We start from the raw sequence: 18,331 nt of genomic DNA, 5'->3' as shown, positions 1-18,331 counted from the left end.
GTGTGTAAATTTCATGATGAATGGTCCAAAAGAAATGGCCAAAATTTACTTAGTAAAAAAGTCTGGCTCAATTGACTTACATTAAAAGTAAAGTATGTTTTTGCCTTCTGTAGTTACCATTTTGGAGATATGAGGTTTTCTTCTGAAAGCAATGCCCACTACAAGCTTCAAATAAAAGATATGGGATATTTTTCAAAAGCTTCAATCACGTTCGACTGCACTTAAGGTGTATTCTGACATAATGCACCATGATGCGAGCCTTCTCAACTGTATTGAGTCTTTGCCACAGTTTCCTTTGCCTTCATTAGGAGTCTGAACCTGAATCTGTTGAAAGCTGCTTTGTCCCAATGTGTACTGTAAATAGCACTGTACGATTGAGTTTAGTTGGTTCTGTTGACCCAGCCGTCTTATATTTTATCAAAAGAATCTAATTCAACTACACATTGTGACGGCCAAATTACTCACCTATAAAGTTTTCCGAAGGACAAAATATGGGTAAAATATTTCCTAAAGCAATTATACCATGCATGTGAAGGAGGTTAGAAGATCAGTCATACTCCAACACCATATCAAATGTATACAGCTGTGACCCTGCACACTTACGAAAAAACAGCCTGGGTTTCAAATAAACCCATCTGGAGTGAAATGTCTACCACATGACAGCATATCAGGTGGATTTTGCAGAGGGATTAGGGGAATTATGTCAATAATCTTTTCACTGTATGGTGCTCGCTTCATGGACTCTGAACTGGTTTCAGAGCTACAGTATATGAAAAAAAGTAATGTCCTTTTATTGATAATGCTTACAAGTTTAAATTCATAGTGGTTTACAGCACAGTTTACATTCAAGCTGTTAAAATGCAAGCATGCTTCAGTATCCTCAAACTATCTATTGCACAACCCATTTGACATTGCAGAACTATCTGATAAAAGGTGGAGGCTGTTGTTCTTAGGCCTCCATCCTACATAAGTTACTTATCAAACACAAACCTTGGCACTCCACTGGGTTCCCACTAGCAACCAAACAAAACAAAGCGGGCAGAGAAACATCACAGGCATGAACAACATGACGGCTTTCGGCCGGGCCACTCCGCTCTGTCTCCTTCGCCCACAGCCAGAAGCGCCTCCGTCTCCTGACAGCTGGTTGACATTAAGTGCGATGCTGGGTCGAACTGATGGAGAAGCGCTGTGAATTCCTGGAGAAAGGCCCAGGATGGTGCATGCAGGTAAATTATTACACATTAAGGGATATGTATCTCTTTCATCTGGTTTACTTTAATATGGAGACTTGAAGTCTGGGCTAGAAGAGCCGCCTCCTGTTGTCTCATATCCAGAACAGCGCTCTCTATGAGCTTTGGAATTAATTTGGAAATGACCGTTCAGGCAGCTCCTGTCTCATCACTAAGCTCCATGAAGTTCTGGTGATACTGATGGTCCAGAGACTGGTCACACTGTTTTAAAAGGCAGCTTCAGATAATCTCATAATGCTGAAGTGTGCTTTACAAACATACTAATAATTTCAATGCCCCGCTGAACAGGGGTTTCGCTCATGAAGCACATTTTACGCCTGAGCCGCTATTCTCACTTCCACTTGACGAGCACAGACTCTCTGGAAAAGTGACCCAGTTTTCACACAGGCCAATCAATTTGGTCAGTGATACAGATTTTACAGAGCTAAAGGTTTTATAACAAATAATATTGGCCAGTATAATATTGTATGGACAAAAACTGAAACAGTTCTGGGCCTTTTTTAATGCCAGAGCAAGTATTTTAAGTATACACACTGGGGTCCAAATACTGAGACCACTGAAAACACATTCCTTTAGAATTTAATACAAGGTTTTTTATACAAATGATATTACATTTCATTTTAAACGAATGTTTACATGAATTTCAGAATTTCTTAGTATTTAGTAGGTCCCCCTTCTGCTTATGCTGGCATGGGTGTGCAAAAGCCTCTAATCAGTAGATCAAATCCACCTAAGAGTCACCTGAATGTGTTTCAGTAGAAGGAATAAGACTTAAAAAATTGCTTGACCTTTTTGTCCTAAGGCCTCAACATAGTCAGTTTCACAAATGTGCATCAATGTCAATAGTGACCAGTAAATAGCACAGAATTTCACATATTTCTTCATTTTAATGATCGTATCTTTTCTTTGTTCAACTTTTTTCAAGACTCTAAAACATTAAACAGGTTTAAATGAAACAGATATTAGATCTTAATGTGCTTTTAGACTTCTGGACTCCACTGTGTGTAAGTATATGTAACAATACAACAACAACATGTGACTTACTGGACTGGACAACACATGCTTTGGTTAATTCGGGGGTCAGAAGTGATAACTCGTGCACCAATGTGGATGGAATGGCACAGCATGGAGTGTGACATTCAAAAGCCACCATTGCAGCGCTACTTTCAAGCCCATTTCGTTCTAAAAACTTGAGTTACCACCTCCTCGAATTTACTTTCCTCACAAATGCAAGTGTAAAAAGTGATTTTCCTGTGTCCGTTTTCTCAGTGTGATTTCGTGGATGTTTATAACTGTTTATATCACCTCAAATATGAATAGGTAACTTCTCCCAATTACGACCTGAATACAACTAGGTTAATATTTTTTTCATATATATTTTTTTCATATATAAAAATACAGTGCTTGATTTATGGTTGATTTATTGGTCAACCGATATATCAGTCAGGCCTAACTAAGAGTGTCTTTAGCCTGACTATCATTATGAACCACATGCATGCTTTAAGAGCACCAGATGAGACCCAGTCAGGCCAGGCCTCTACATCCTGATTTCCTCAAAACTTCAAAGGACTCACAGAGGCCCTGTCTATAAGCCACCAAAGACATCAAAGAGCTGCCATACAACAGGATCAGCGAGAGACCCAGAGCCACATACACACCAACAATGACTAGGTCAGTCCTCCAGCCTCATCAATTCCCACTTTTTATCATACCGAAACCTGCTGTATAGTATTTTTTAAAGCCCTTAAACTGTAAGGACACAGATCCACTCACTGCCAGATTCACACATCACAACCACATTCAGTCCCTTGCATATTAGTTTAAAAGGCAAGTTCATGTGTGGAATGTGTTGTTGTCAAGCTGTCCCGATCCCAAGATATTCAATGCATAATCTGATCCTACATTGTGATCAGATCTGGCGTGTGTGTAAACGCAATTCAGCCAGCTTGGCAACATTCACTGTCTAATGTCACCCACAGCTTTCAGTATTGTTCCCGACTGTTATTCAAATGTGGGATCACAAAGGCAAAAGCCACACATCAACTGTGAAAGGCAGTACGCAGCTCTCGGTCTATGCAGCATGTTTTTGTTTTGACCGTGTTTCATTTGTGGCCACTTAGCAAAAATAGATAACTTGCCATGTTTTCTTTCTCTCTAACTTACAACGCCTTAAATGCATCGGGACTGTAAACAAAACTGCATGGACTGCCTGTGCCACACCTGCGCACCAGCAGCCTATCAGCCTAATTTAAAATTTGAATATCATATGGGCAGTGCTGGCTTTACCTAATAAGCAGCATAAGCAGCTTTTTTTTTGGACCCACAGCCATCAGACGCCCCCATAGCAACTTCTGGGATATCACTGTTGTCTAAGATGCTTGAGTGAGGGGAAACTTGTCTCAGAAAAGAATGTATGAATGTAATAAAAACAAAAAAAAAAGAAAAGAAGAGGTAAAAAGGTTTGAAGACAAAGGTAAGATTTTGTTAATGTTATGTCATTTCTTTTGGAACAAACACAGATACAGTTAACTCGCAGATATGGTTCCTGTGTTAATTCAGGTTTGTTCAGGTTTAGATACTCAGACTGTGGTTAATCCAGGTTTAGATACTCAGACTGTGGTTAATCCAACTTTAGATACTCAGACTGTGATTAATCCATCTTTAAATACTCAGACTGTGATTAATCCAAGTTTAGATTATCAGACAGTGATTAGTCCAGGTTTAGATAATCAGACTGTGATTAGTCCAGGTTTTGATACTCAGGCTGTGATTAATCCAGGTTTAGATACTCAGGCTGTGATTAATCCAAGTTTAGATTATCAGACAGTGATTAGTCCAGGTTTAGATAATCAGACTGTGATTAGTCCAGGTTTAGATACTCAGCCTGTGATTAATCCAGGTTTAGATACTCAGGCTGTGATTAATCCAAGTTTAGATTATCAGACAGTGATTAGGCCAGGTTTAGATTATCAGACTGTGATTAATCCAGGTTTAGATACTCAGGCTGTGATTAATCCAAGTTTAGATACTCAGACTGTGATTAACCCAGGTTTAGATACTCAGGCTGTGATCAGTCCAGGTTTAGATACTCAGGCTGTGATTAATCCAGGTTTAGATACTCAGGCTGTGATTAATCCATCTTTAGATACTCAGACTGTGATTAGTCCAGGTTTAGATGATCAGACTGTGATTAACCCAGGTTTAGATACTCAGGCTGTGATTAGTCCAGGTTTAGATACTCAGGCTGTGGTTAGTCCAGGTTTAGATACTCAGGCTGTGATTAGTCCAGGTTTAGATACTCAGACTGTGATTAATCCATCTTTAGATGATCAGACTGTGATTAGTCCAGGTTTAGATGATCAGACTGTGATTAGTCCAGGTTTAGATACTCAGATTGTGATTCATCCAAGTTTGATACTCAATGAAAGTAAGTTACCTTCCCAGAAAAGTAAATACAAAAACATATCCTAACTCCCCAACATAAACAAGACAAACCCCCCAAAAAACAGTCTGCACCCCCTACAGCTTACAGATCAGCAAGCAAGATGAGAGGCCCCCCAAAAATTTCTGCTCAGTGTCCCCAGAAAGGCAAAACAGGTTCTGTGCATGGGGAAGTGAGATCTGATTAATATGTGGCTGCAAAGGACAAGTGTAAACATGCTGGATGATCCGATCACAAAGATCAGATCACAGTCATCAGGTATTAATGCCAAGTGTAAACAGGACCTTGCTGCTACAGCAGTTGCATTCCTGCCTGGGCAAGGAATCAGTTCCCCAGCCATACTTCATACTTGAGCCTCCATGAGTCAATACTATTTGTTCCCCCCAAATACTGCAATACTACTTTGTATCCCACCCTATTAATTACAGGATAATAATCCTTATAAGAGTGAACAGAAAGCATAGAGCTGAAAAGGTTAACTGCTGTTGTTGCTATGACCGTCGTATCTGAGAGAATGAAACAATAGGGTGCAATAATGCATACGGAGACCCTCAGTGTCTGTCCCTCTCAGTATTTCTCCCTAAAACTCTCAGGCACCTTGCAGAGTTAAAAGACCACGTTAGTGCTATCCACTACAACCACATCTGTGCTGCTCCTGTTCTTCCTCGTGCACATCTGGAGCCCCAATTTGATTGTCTCTCTCGTCTTCTGGCGGAGCAGCAGAACTGAGGGGTGGGGGGGTGGGGGGCAAGGGGCAAGAAGCTGCCTGATCAAAGCCTTCCTCTACTGATCATGTGTAGCCTGCCTTGTCTCACTTCTTTGACTCCGTCTCTCCCACACGCAAAGCAGATGTCTTCTGCTCCAGACGATAAAGCTCACCCCGCCGCTCTCTATTGAATTTCACCATCTCCTGGGAAGAGACGGAGGCACCTTCGGCAGTGCTCTTCAAACGAGTACTGACCTCACAGCGAGCCAGAAACACTTTTTTACATTGGATAAAAAAATCTTTATGTGAACTTAATTTAGTTATGCCACACGTTTACTCAAAAGAGTAGAGTCAGAGTATCAGAAAAGAGTCAGCATATATGGATGCAAATGCAATTAATGCTGATATATGTTCAGCTTGTGAGAACAACTGGTTCTACAAAAAACTGGTCTCACTTTATTTGATAGTCCACTATAGTCCCCTATAGATTATCTACAGATGTTCAAATTTTTAACAAACTATCTGGTGAAACTCAGTCGATTCTAAACAGTCGTGGGGCTATTGTTAGGATTTGGAGCAGGGTTAGGGCTCGGAGCAGGCTTGGGTTTAGGTTTTGGGTGGAGGTTTAGGTTAGGGTTAGAGTTAGGATTAGAGCCAGATTTGGGACCATCTGCTAAAAAACCCACATTCTATACTTTTCTTGATTTTTTTCTTTCTTTAATTTGGTGAACATTAGTGTCATGTAACAAAAACAGTCCTAATTAATTTTTACACGACTGCTTTCCAACTTTCCAACTGTTTAATTAAACAGGCTGTTTTTATTTTGCCTTTAAGACCGATATATATATAAGTGACCTGTGCTCTGATTGGCTGTCTCCTGTAAAAACCTGGGCTGAAACACTCGTTATAACTTCAGTGTGAATGGGTGGGCCTAAACTGCTGCAATTTGAATAAACAAATATATTTAAATGTGTTGATTTTTTTGACATCTCAATGACACTGAATTCTACTTGTTTTTATGTTGCACCTTCATGCCGAAGCAAATTCCTAGTCTGTGAATCCTGTTCATTGACAATGGCAATAAAACTTCTTCTGATTCTGATTAAAAACGGGCTTAAATTCCATATTAGTTTGGTATGTTTTTAAACTTTGACAGTGTTTGCATGCTACAAAGCTATGGAAAGGCAGTTTTCACTGATATAGGCCCATTAAGAGGGTCTTTAGGGAACCAAAAGCGGCTCTTCTTTTTGGCACTTCTCCTTTTTTTCGGATTTCCAAGCTGGAGGTCTGCTATTCGATCTCAACAGTGAAATCAGGGAGAAATGTTTCATCTTGACATGAAAGCGAAGCCTGAGGAAGCTCTCATTAGTTAGTGTCTCGACTGTCCTGCGAAATGAGATTTCCCTGAAAACGTCCAGTCACTGCAAAGCTATGAGCTGTACTCTTTTACAGGTGCGTGTAAATGGAGGAAGAGGATCTATTACATGACGTCTGCGCCGCAGTAAGTCTGCAGTAAGAGAAATGAGGTACTTGAGAAAGCCTTCCAGGGATCTCTCATACCTTCTACCTCAGTCATGCTATAATCAAACCTCGGAGAAAAGTCGGTGCCAAGATAAGCTACTTGCTCAACATAGCACCGTTTGGATTAGTCTCTTCCTCCACATCAATGGGAATGACTGGGCCTCCGAGGTTCGGGGGAGGAAAAGGACGGCTTTGCTTTTATATGAGTAACACAAGTTAATAATGGAAAACAAACTACAGAGAGGACGTTCCTGTGGTGTGCAGCACCCCACAACAACTGACTCTAATTCAAAGTCCCTCAAGCTGGAATTCCTATCCATTCACATGTAGAGGAGGAGGAGTGGCAGAAAGGGAAAAAGAGGCAAAACGCGGCCACGCCTGATCCCGGTGTCACTGCAGGGATGGACGCCTGCCCAAAGCTCTTCTCAAACACGACCCTTATAATGTTTTTCTTGTTTTCTCCCCCTTTCTTTTCTCCCCAGGTCCTGCATACCAGCATGTTGCGATCTGATTTGGTTGGCATGTCCCGATAGCATCAGTGTACCATGTCTCACAAACACTCATTGTGCTTTCTCCTCAGTGGGCTCAGGCGCAGGGGCCCGAGAGAACAAACACAGCAGCAATTTGCCAAACATAATAGCATAAAACCTGTGGCTAGACTGTGTGCTGGGTTCCGCCAGACTTAACGTGATGAAGTCCATTGGCTGCTTATGGAAAACATATCAGCTTTAAGTGTTCATCTATACATTCCTTTCAATTAAAGAGGAATTTTACTTATGTTTCAAAATGTCTGCATAATTAAATAGCTATGATCTAAACAACGTCATTCAGATTAGTTTAATGTGAAACTTACTGAGTCAGAAAAGTCACAGTGATGGTAATAGGAACCAGACATCTGAAGAGTTCAATGTCTCTAAAAGCTCCCTCACAGAGTTATGAGTGCTTATGAAATGGTTATGAACACCCTGCAGGCTCATATGTATTTTTCAGAATACATTCATGGCTAAGAGATACATGCTGGGTATACAAAGACAAAGAGAAATGTATTTTTTCAGATTTATCACTATCAACATGTCACGATTGGCCCCTCCCAGTCCTGTCCATGTGTTCGTGTTGTGTTTCGGTTTAGCCCGTGTGGTCTTTGTTTTGGTTTTGTAGTCCAGCCCCCTTGTTTAGTGACTCCGCCCCTGATTGTTTCCACCTGTGTCTTGCGATCCCTTGTTGGCCCTGTTATATTTAAGCCATGTGTTTGCCCTTTGTCTTGACTGGTCTTTGCCCGAACTGTCTGAATTGGTGGATGTATTGTATTCACGTGGTGTTTGGTGTTTGATTCAGTGTTCATTTCGTCATGTCTGTTCCTCCTGCTCTCCGTGGTGGATGTTTGACCCTGGACCATTGCGACTATGACCCTGGATTTGCCCTTAATAAACGTCGCTTACCTCAGCACATGCGTTCGCCTCCTCGCTCCCAACCGTTACACAACAATGTATGCAAAAACTTTTAGACATGCACAGGTTCACTGCTGGTTTCAGGTAGCAAATAAAAATAAACATATTAAAACCACCCCAGTGCTTATTACCATCGCTGTAGAGACACCTGAGTTATGAAGTTTCTCTGCGAGGAACCACTTTTCATCAAACCACTCTAAAACCTTTTTTTACATCTCAATGAATGAAAAAATGATGTAGAAATTCTGAAAGATTGGTGGAGTTTCCCTGCGTGATCTGTCATCTACATAAAATTAGTTTGGGAAAAGCAGTGTATTAAAAAAAAGACCTAAGTGTATTGTAGAGGTTAACTTTTTATTTTAACAGTTTTTAACAGTCACAAAAAACAAGGTCAAATTAAAGGGGGATTCCACCAACTTTTCAAAATTCCAATTCATATTCTATATAATGCAGTGGTTGAGTGGGACGTCAGTGGATTGTCAACAAAGTCAGTCAGAATAGTTAGGTGTGAAGGGGTTCATTGTAGGGAAACTCAGACTCGGGAACCAGGGGTCACAATGTCTACGAAACAAATATAGCCATTTTATTTGCTATCCAAACGACCAGTGATCCTACAGGCTTCCTACAATCCTACAGCTGCTGGTAAAAAAAATAAGTTGCAAATCTGAAAAAAATCTGGCTATTTTGCCTTATAATGCCCTGCTTGTACATCTCTGCCACATATTTTGTTTTTAAATGTAGCCATTTTAAGCTTAAACACACAAAAAATCATAAAACAGTGTAATCAGGCAGTGTACCCTGTACTCTTAACCATTTAATACAATAATCTTCAGAGATGGAGCTTTTAGGGGCATTAAACTCTTCAGAGGTCTGATTCCTATCACCTTCACTGTGAACAATTCTGACACTCCAAGTTTCTCTACAATAAAGCAATTTAAATCAAACCACTCAGAATGTCTTTGTTTACATCTCAACCATTTAATTATACAGAATTCTCCTTTAAGGAAACCCTTTAAGAAGAGCAATTAAGAGGTTTAATGCAACGCACTTGGCCTAACTTAGGTTTATCCCTTAAGTATTCGACTTAAGATAAATATTTAAGACGTCTTATGTGCACACATACATATGGTTGGCGGCTGAGTGCTGTGAAGCCCTCACAAAGCATAACCTCCTGTTGTCGAGACAGAGACCAAATGGGATGTATTAAAATGGAAAACTGAGCAGCGAGCTCATAATTCAATGAAATGGATGGATCTGATTATTCGCCTCCAAAAAAATAGGAAAAAGATATTTTTTTCATAGGCCTAAGGATTAATCACTGTGTCAGAAGTCCTTATTCCTTGCAGAGTTGTTATGCAGTTAAACACCTTAGTGTGCAGGACGTGAAACCGAAGGAAAGGACGTCCAGATGAATATGCGCCACAAAAGTCAAATCTGACTGGTTTCATATGCTACAGCAGACAAGCTTCAAAAGCTTTTGACTTCTTTCACCAAACGAAGGCCTCAAGAATCAAATTCCCAGAGGAAATTGCTGTTGACACACAGTAACTGCATTAATTCACTTACTGTTTACATCGGGACACACTGGGTCCAGTACATTCTTTGAAAAGAAAAGGCTTTTAATTTAACTAAGCCATGCAGGAGAAAGTTTTCCTCTGTTAAGGTAGGGTCTCTAAATCCCTTTAGGTCGTATTATTATTTTGCTATAACACGGAGATTCGGCTGATTAAATTATATTTCTCTGGCGTACCACAATCCTCTAACCTTGCAGTTATGGCTGTATGTCACTCTATTTGAAAACAATTATAAGTTCATCTGACATGGAATAACATAAAGCCAAATTTCTCAACCCTTGCTGAGCCTCGAGGAACTTTTCAGGAGTCAAAAAGTCCATTAAACATACAAAAAAAAACATCATATAGTACTGTGCAAAAGTTGGAGACCACTCTTCATTTACACTACTTGCATTGACACACATCAAATAAACAAACGTTACTCACCGCCGCCCTCCGGAGGCGTCATTAGCAAACATCAGATAAACAAACGTAAGTGCCGTCAAGCTCTAAAGTTATAACTTGCTGTTTGGTTTTTGTAAGATCATTGACGTGTCTGATCTACTGTCCAACTCAAACCAGATCAATGTAAAGCACAGTTGCTTCAGTTTCTTTCCTCTGGTAATGTAGGGTATCTAAATCCCCCAAAAGTGGGTCTTTTAGGTCATGTTCTCATTTCGCTATAGCACAGAGATTATTTCTCTGGCGTACCGCAGTCCTCTAACCTTGCAGTTATGGCTGTATGTCACTCGATTTCGTAACATTTATATGACATGGAATAATATAAAGACAAATTTCTCAACCCTCGCTGAGCATCGAGGAACTTTTCAGGAGTTGAAAGGCCCATTAAACATACAAACAACGCTTCATATAGTGCTGTGCAAAAGAAGAGACCACTCGTCATTTACTTGATTTCCAGTCAAAACAGCCTTTAAGCCTTTCAGCAGGAGGAAAAAGTAGAAAATACCCACAAGCCTCCAAAAACGAGGTATAATATCGCTGCTGTCGGAATAAAACCTCGAATCTCCATTTTTGATATTTTTCAATCTTTAACAAAATTTGAAAATACCTGCTGCCCTTTCCATTGTACGTAAATTTTAGAATGAAGGACCAAACGAAATGACCCCAAAAAAAAAAAAAACATGGAAAAAACGTCTGGTTCCACTGACTTCCATTAAAAGTACAGTATGCTTTTCCTTCTCCTGTAGAGTTGCGATTCTGGAGATATGAGGTTTTATTCTGACAGCAGTGAGACTCTTCTCCTTTATCACAGATCCCATTCTTTTCTAAGAGACTCGCTTTCAGTTTTTCAAAGAAGCCTGCAGGGATTTTTCAGGAAGTTCAGTCTTCGAACTTAGTTTTCTGCTTCTCACCAAGTCAGGGGCGTCAAACTCAACCACTAAAGGGGTCATATTAAAATCTCAAGAAATCTGTGGGCCAGAGAAAAAAAAAATGTTTTTATTTCGTCTTTAATTCATGTTCTGCTGTAACCTAAACGGCTTGTTATTTCAAAATACATGAGAACTTAAGCAGTTAAATATAGGCACCAGTAGTAAATACCTTGAAATATTATATGAATCCTTAAAATATTCAAAATTTAAATGTCTCCAGGAGCTCAGTCTTCTAAACCTACCTATTTGCTTGAGCTAGACCCCTGGCATCCTTTCTTCACTGCCAGTTAATTAATGCATGGGCCCAGTTTCTGAGCTGATGTTAAGGTGTTTATGTTGGTTGGACTGCAGCCGAAATGAAGCTGGTGTGTTCGGTGATACGACTGGTCTGGAATTGCATAGAACTGTGTAGAACTGAGGTGTAACCTTTGTCCCATATATTATTGTTGGGGCAGGAGAGTCAGAGCGCAGTGCATGCTGGGGAATGTAGTGTGGGGGATTGTGAAACAGGCGAATATTAAAAGAAAATACTTTCGTGGACCGGGTAGGAATGTGCCCTGATTGGCAAATGGGATCTAAGCAACCCCAAACCCATTCAGTGATGTTGAGGCCTGGACTCTGGGGTGGTCAGTCCATTATTCAGCCTCTTTGTTTGATGGGTCTGTCTCCTTTCTCATTGAGGCTTCTTGACAGCTACACATCCTTTCAGACCCATTGTGCTGAGTTGTCTTCTCACAGTGGAAGTTTTTTTTTTTACATTTATCTTAAATTTAATCTCCTGAAAAGAGAATAATTTTTATTTAATGGTGGTTTTGACTGGAAGTTACATAAATGAAGGGTGTTCTCTGACTTTCGTAACGGTGCTGCTGGCTCCTGGCTTGTCTGCATGTCTGTAGAGCGGTCAGAACTCAAACATTTCATTACAGCTGAAAAGGTTGAAGCCAGTGATCTACACTTCAGTCATTATATTCATTACTGTAGTGAAGCTGGTGAGCTCTTATGTGTTCCCGTGGTTTTACTGAAATTTAAGCGACCATTCCAGCATTAAATCCTGGATATAGCATCCACACAGCATGTACAAAAGCTTGCACCATATACTTTGAAACACAGCTTATGGTTTACAGTTTCAGCTTAACCTCAATTAGGGCACTGGATATTTGAGAGCTTTCCAACCCACAGTCATCCAACACAACAGTAAAGAACAGCAACATGAACTTCTGAACAGGCTCAAGAATTTGGCACCCTCGGCAAAATGCAGCACCACAATGGTGGTGTCCGCTCGGTTCTAAGAGTTCGATGATTATTTGGTTCATCTATTATATCATGAGAGCTGCTCTACCTTTATTGCAACTCAGGTTTGTTTCTCAACCTCACTTCTTACCATAGACCCCAGAAGGTCCCACTAAACATAGGTAAGGAAGGCCTTCACCTATCACGAAATTTGAGCTGATGATTTCCTGCCGTATGAATAATTTCTATAAACAATTTAATTCTTTTTTCTGCTCATTGTCTGCAATTAATGAACCCTAGTCACCGCTGCCCTCTAAAGTCATCGTTAACAAACATAAAAAAAACAAACGTTACTCACTGTTGCCCTCTAAAGGCGTTAATAACAAACATCGCTCAGCACCGCCCTCTAAAGGCGTTAATAACAAACATCGCTCAGCACCGCCCTCTAAAGACGTTAATAACAAACATCCCTCAGCACCGCCCTCTAAAGGCGTTAATAACAAACATCGCTCAGCACCGCCCTCTAAAGGCGTTAATAACAAACATCGCTCAGCACCGCCCTCTAAAGGCGTTAATAACAAACATCACTCAGCATCACCCTCTAAAGGCGTTAATAACAAACATCGCTCAGCACCGCCCTCTAAAGACGTTAATAACAAACATCCCTCAGCACCGCCCTCTAAAGGCGTTAATAACAAACATCACTCAGCATCGCCCTCTAAAGGCGTTAATAACAAACATCACTCAGCATCACCCTCTAAAGGCGTTAATAACAAACATCGCTCAGCACCGCCCTCTAAAGTCGTTAATAACAAACATCCCTCAGCACCGCCCTCTAAAGGCGTTAATGACAAACATCACTCAGCGCCGCCCTCTAAAGGCGTTAATAACAAACATCACTCAGCGCCGCCCTCTAAAGGCGTTAATAACAAACATCGCTCAGCACCGCCCTCTAAAGGCGTTAATAACAAACATCGCTCAGCACCGCCTTCTAAAGGCGTTAATAACAAACATCGCTCAGCATCGCCCTCTAAAGGAGTTAATAACAAACATCCCTCAGCACCGCCCTCTAAAGGCGTTAATAACAAACATCGCTCAGCATCGCCCTCTAAAGGCGTTAATAACAAACATCGCTCAGCACCGCCCTCTAAAGGCGTTAATAACAAACATCGCTCAGCACCGCCCTCTAAAGGCGTTAATAACAAACATCCCTCAGCACCGCCCTCTAAAGGCGTTAATAACAAACATCGCTCAGCATCGCCCTCTAAAGGCGTTAATAACAAACATCCCTCAGCACCGCCCTCTAAAGGCGTTAATAACAAACATCACTCAGCATCGCCCTCTAAAGGCGTTAATAACAAACATCACTCAGCATCACCCTCTAAAGGCGTTAATAACAAACATCCCTCAGCACCGCCCTCTAAAGGCGTTAATAACAAACATCGCTCAGCATCGCCCTCTAAAGGCGTTAATAACAAACATCCCTCAGCACCGCCCTCTAAAGGCGTTAATAACAAACATCCCTCAGCACCGCCCTCTAAAGGCGTTAATAACAAACATCCCTCAGCACCGCCCTCTAAAGGCGTTAATAACAAACATCACTCAGCACCGCCTTCTAAAGGCGTTAATAACAAACATCCCTCAGCACCGCCCTCTAAAGGCGTTAATAACAAACATCCCTCAGCACCGCCCTCTAAAGGCGTTAATAACAAACATCGCTCAGCACCGCCCTCTAAAGGCGTTAATAACAAACATCACTCAGCACCGCCTTCTAAAGGCGTTAATAACAAACATCGCTCAGCACCGCCCTCTAAAGGCATTAATAACAAACATCACTCAGCACCGCCCTCTAAAGGCGTTAATAACAAACATCCCTCAGCACCGCCCTCTAAAGGCGTTAATAACAAACATCGCTCAGCACCGCCCTCTAAAGACGTTAATAACAAACATCACTCAGCATCGCCCTCTAAAGGCGTTAATAACAAACATCACTCAGCATCGCCCTCTAAAGGCGTTAATAACAAACATCGCTCAGCACCGCCCTCTAAAGGCGTTAATAACAAACATCCCTCAGCACCGCCCTCTAAAGGCGTTAATAACAAACATCGCTCAGCACCGCCCTCTAAAGGCGTTAATAACAAACATCGCTCAGCACCGCCTTCTAAAGGCGTTAATAACAAACATCCCTCAGCACCGCCTTCTAAAGGCGTTAATGACAAACATCACTCAGCGCCGCCCTCTAAAGGCGTTAATAACAAACATCACTCAGCGCCGCCCTCTAAAGGCGTTAATAACAAACATCGCTCAGCACCGCCCTCTAAAGGCGTTAATAACAAACATCGCTCAGCACCGCCTTCTAAAGGCGTTAATAACAAACATCGCTCAGCATCGCCCTCTAAAGGAGTTAATAACAAACATCCCTCAGCACCGCCCTCTAAAGGCGTTAATAACAAACATCGCTCAGCATCGCCCTCTAAAGGCGTTAATAACAAACATCGCTCAGCACCGCCCTCTAAAGGCGTTAATAACAAACATCGCTCACCACTGCCCTCTAAAGGCGTCATTAACAAACATCAAATAAACAAACATTACTCACCGCTGCCCTCTAAAGGTGTCATTAACAAACATCAAATAAACAAACGTCGCTCACCGCCGCCCTCTAAAGGCGTCATTAACAAACATCAAATAAACAAACGTTACTCACCGCCGCCCTCTAAAGGTGTCATTAACAAACATCAAATAAACAAACGTTACTCACCGCTGCTCTCTAAAGGTGTCATTAACAAACATCAAATAAACAAACGTCGCTCACCGCCGCCCTCTAAAGGCGTCATTAACAAACATCAAATAAACAAACATTACTCACCACTGCCCTCTAAAGGCGTCATTAACAAACATCAAATAAACAAACGTCGCTCACCGCCGCCCTCTAAAGGCGTCATTAACAAACATCAAATAAACAAGCATTACTCACCGCCGCCCTCTAAAGGCGTCATTAACAAACATCAAATAAACAAACGTCGCTCACCGCCGCCCTCTAAAGGCGTCATTAACAAACATCAAATAAACAAACGTCGCTCACCGCCGCCCTCTAAAGGCGTCATTAACAAACATCAAATAAACAAACGTTACTCACCGCTGCCCTCTAAAGGCCTCATTAACAAACATCAAATAAACAAACATTACTCACCGCTGCCCTCTAAAGGTGTCATTAACAAACATCAAATAAACAAACATTACTCACCGCTGCCCTCTAAAGGTGTCATTAATAAACATCAAATAAACAAACATTACTCACCACTGCCCTCTAAAGGTGTCATTAACAAACATCAAATAAACAAACGTCGCTCACCGCTGCCCTCTAAAGGCGTCATTAACAAACATCAAATAAACAAACGTTACTCACCACTGCCCTCTAAAGGTGTCATTAACAAACATCAAATAAACAAACGTTGCTCACCGCTGCCCTCTAAAGGCCTCATTAACAAACATCAAATAAACAAACATTACTCACCGCTGCCCTCTAAAGGTGTCATTAATAAACATCAAATAAACAAACATTACTCACCACTGCCCTCTAAAGGTGTCATTAACAAACATCAAATAAACAAACATCGCTCACCGCTGCCCTCTAAAGGTGTCATTATCAAACATCAAATAAACAAACATTACTCACCACTGCCCTCTAAAGGCGTCATTAACAAACATCAAATAAACAAACGTCGCTCACCGCCGCCCTCTAAAGGCGTCATTAACAAACATCAAATAAACAAGCATTACTCACCGCCGCCCTCTAAAGGCGTCATTAACAAACATCAAATAAACAAACGTCGCTCACCGCCGCCCTCTAAAGGCGTCATTAACAAACATCAAATAAACAAACGTCGCTCACCGCCGCCCTCTAAAGGCGTCATTAACAAACATCAAATAAACAAACGTTACTCACCGCTGCCCTCTAAAGGCCTCATTAACAAACATCAAATAAACAAACATTACTCACCGCTGCCCTCTAAAGGTGTCATTAACAAACATCAAATAAACAAACATTACTCACCGCTGCCCTCTAAAGGTGTCATTAATAAACATCAAATAAACAAACATTACTCACCACTGCCCTCTAAAGGTGTCATTAACAAACATCAAATAAACAAACGTCGCTCACCGCTGCCCTCTAAAGGCGTCATTAACAAACATCAAATAAACAAACGTTACTCACCACTGCCCTCTAAAGGTGTCATTAACAAACATCAAATAAACAAACGTTGCTCACCGCTGCCCTCTAAAGGCCTCATTAACAAACATCAAATAAACAAACATTACTCACCGCTGCCCTCTAAAGGTGTCATTAATAAACATCAAATAAACAAACATTACTCACCACTGCCCTCTAAAGGTGTCATTAACAAACATCAAATAAACAAACATCGCTCACCGCTGCCCTCTAAAGGTGTCATTATCAAACATCAAATAAACAAACGTCGCTTACCGCTGCCCTCTAAAGGCGTCATTAATAAACATCAAATATACAAACATTACTCACCGCTGCCCTCTAAAGGTGTCATTAACAAACATCAAATAAACAAACATCACTCACCGCCGCCCTCTAAAGGCGTCATTAACAAACATCAAATAAACAAACGTTACTCACCGCTGCCCTCTAAAGGCGTCATTAACAAACATCAAATAAACAAACATTACTCACCGCCGCCCTCTAAAGGTGTCATTAACACACATCAAATAAACAAACATTACTCACCACTGCCCTCTAAAGGTGCTATTAACAAACATCAAATATACAAACATTACACACCACTGCCCTCTAAAGGTGTCATTAATAAACATCAAATAAACTAGCGTTACTCACCGCTGCCCTCTAAAGGTGTCATTAACAAACATCAAATAAACAAACATCACTCACCGCCGCCCTCTAAAGGCGTCATTAATAAACATCAAATAAACAAACGTTACTCACCGCTGCCCTCTAAAGGTGTCATTAACACACATCAAATAAACAAACGTTACTCACCGCCGCCCTCTAAAGGCGTCATTAACACACATCAAATAAACAAACGTCGCTCACCACCGCCCTCTAAAGGCGTCATTAACACACATCAAATAAACAAACGTCGCTCACCACCGCCCTCTAAAGGCGTCATTAACACACATCAAATAAACAAACGTCGCTCACCGCCGCCCTCTAAAGGTGTCATTAACACACATCAAATAAACAAACGTTACTCACCGCCGCCCTCTAAAGGTGTCATTAACAAACATCAAATAAACAAACATCACTCACCGCCGCCCTCTAAAGGTGTCATTAACAAACATCAAATAAACAAACATTACTCACCGCTGCCCTCTAAAAGCGTCATTAATAAACATCAAATAAACAAACGTTACTCACCGCTGCCCTCTAAAGGTGTCATTAACACACATCAAATAAACAAACGTTACTCACCGCTGCCCTCTAAAGGTGCCATTAACAAACATCAAATAAACAAACGTTACTCACCGCCGCCCTCTAAAGGCGTCATTAACAAACATCAAATAAACAAACGTTACTCACCGCTGCCTTCTAAAGGTGTCATTAACAAACATCAAATAAACAAACGTCGCTCACCACCGCCCTCTAAAGGTGTCATTAACAAACATCAAATAAACAAACATTACTCACCGCTGCCCTCTAAAGGCGTCATTAACACACATCAAATAAACAAACGTTACTCACCGCTGCCTTCTAAAGGTGTCATTAACAAACATCAAATAAACAAACGTCGCTCACCACCGCCC

At 41.1% G+C, this 18,331-nt stretch overlaps 1 protein-coding gene across 1 annotated transcript in view; it reads right to left on the bottom strand.

Moving 5' to 3' along the window:
- Positions 1–18,331, bottom strand: part of ism2a (isthmin 2a) — a 48,244-nt gene that overhangs the window by 24,171 nt on the left and 5,742 nt on the right. The gene's annotated exons all lie outside the window — the stretch shown is intronic.

This window comes from Pygocentrus nattereri, chromosome 10, assembly GCF_015220715.1.
Source record: "Pygocentrus nattereri isolate fPygNat1 chromosome 10, fPygNat1.pri, whole genome shotgun sequence".
Lineage (NCBI taxonomy): Eukaryota > Metazoa > Chordata > Actinopteri > Characiformes > Serrasalmidae > Pygocentrus > Pygocentrus nattereri.
Note: the sequence above shows the minus strand (reverse complement) of the source record. Positions and strands in the feature narration are given on the sequence as shown.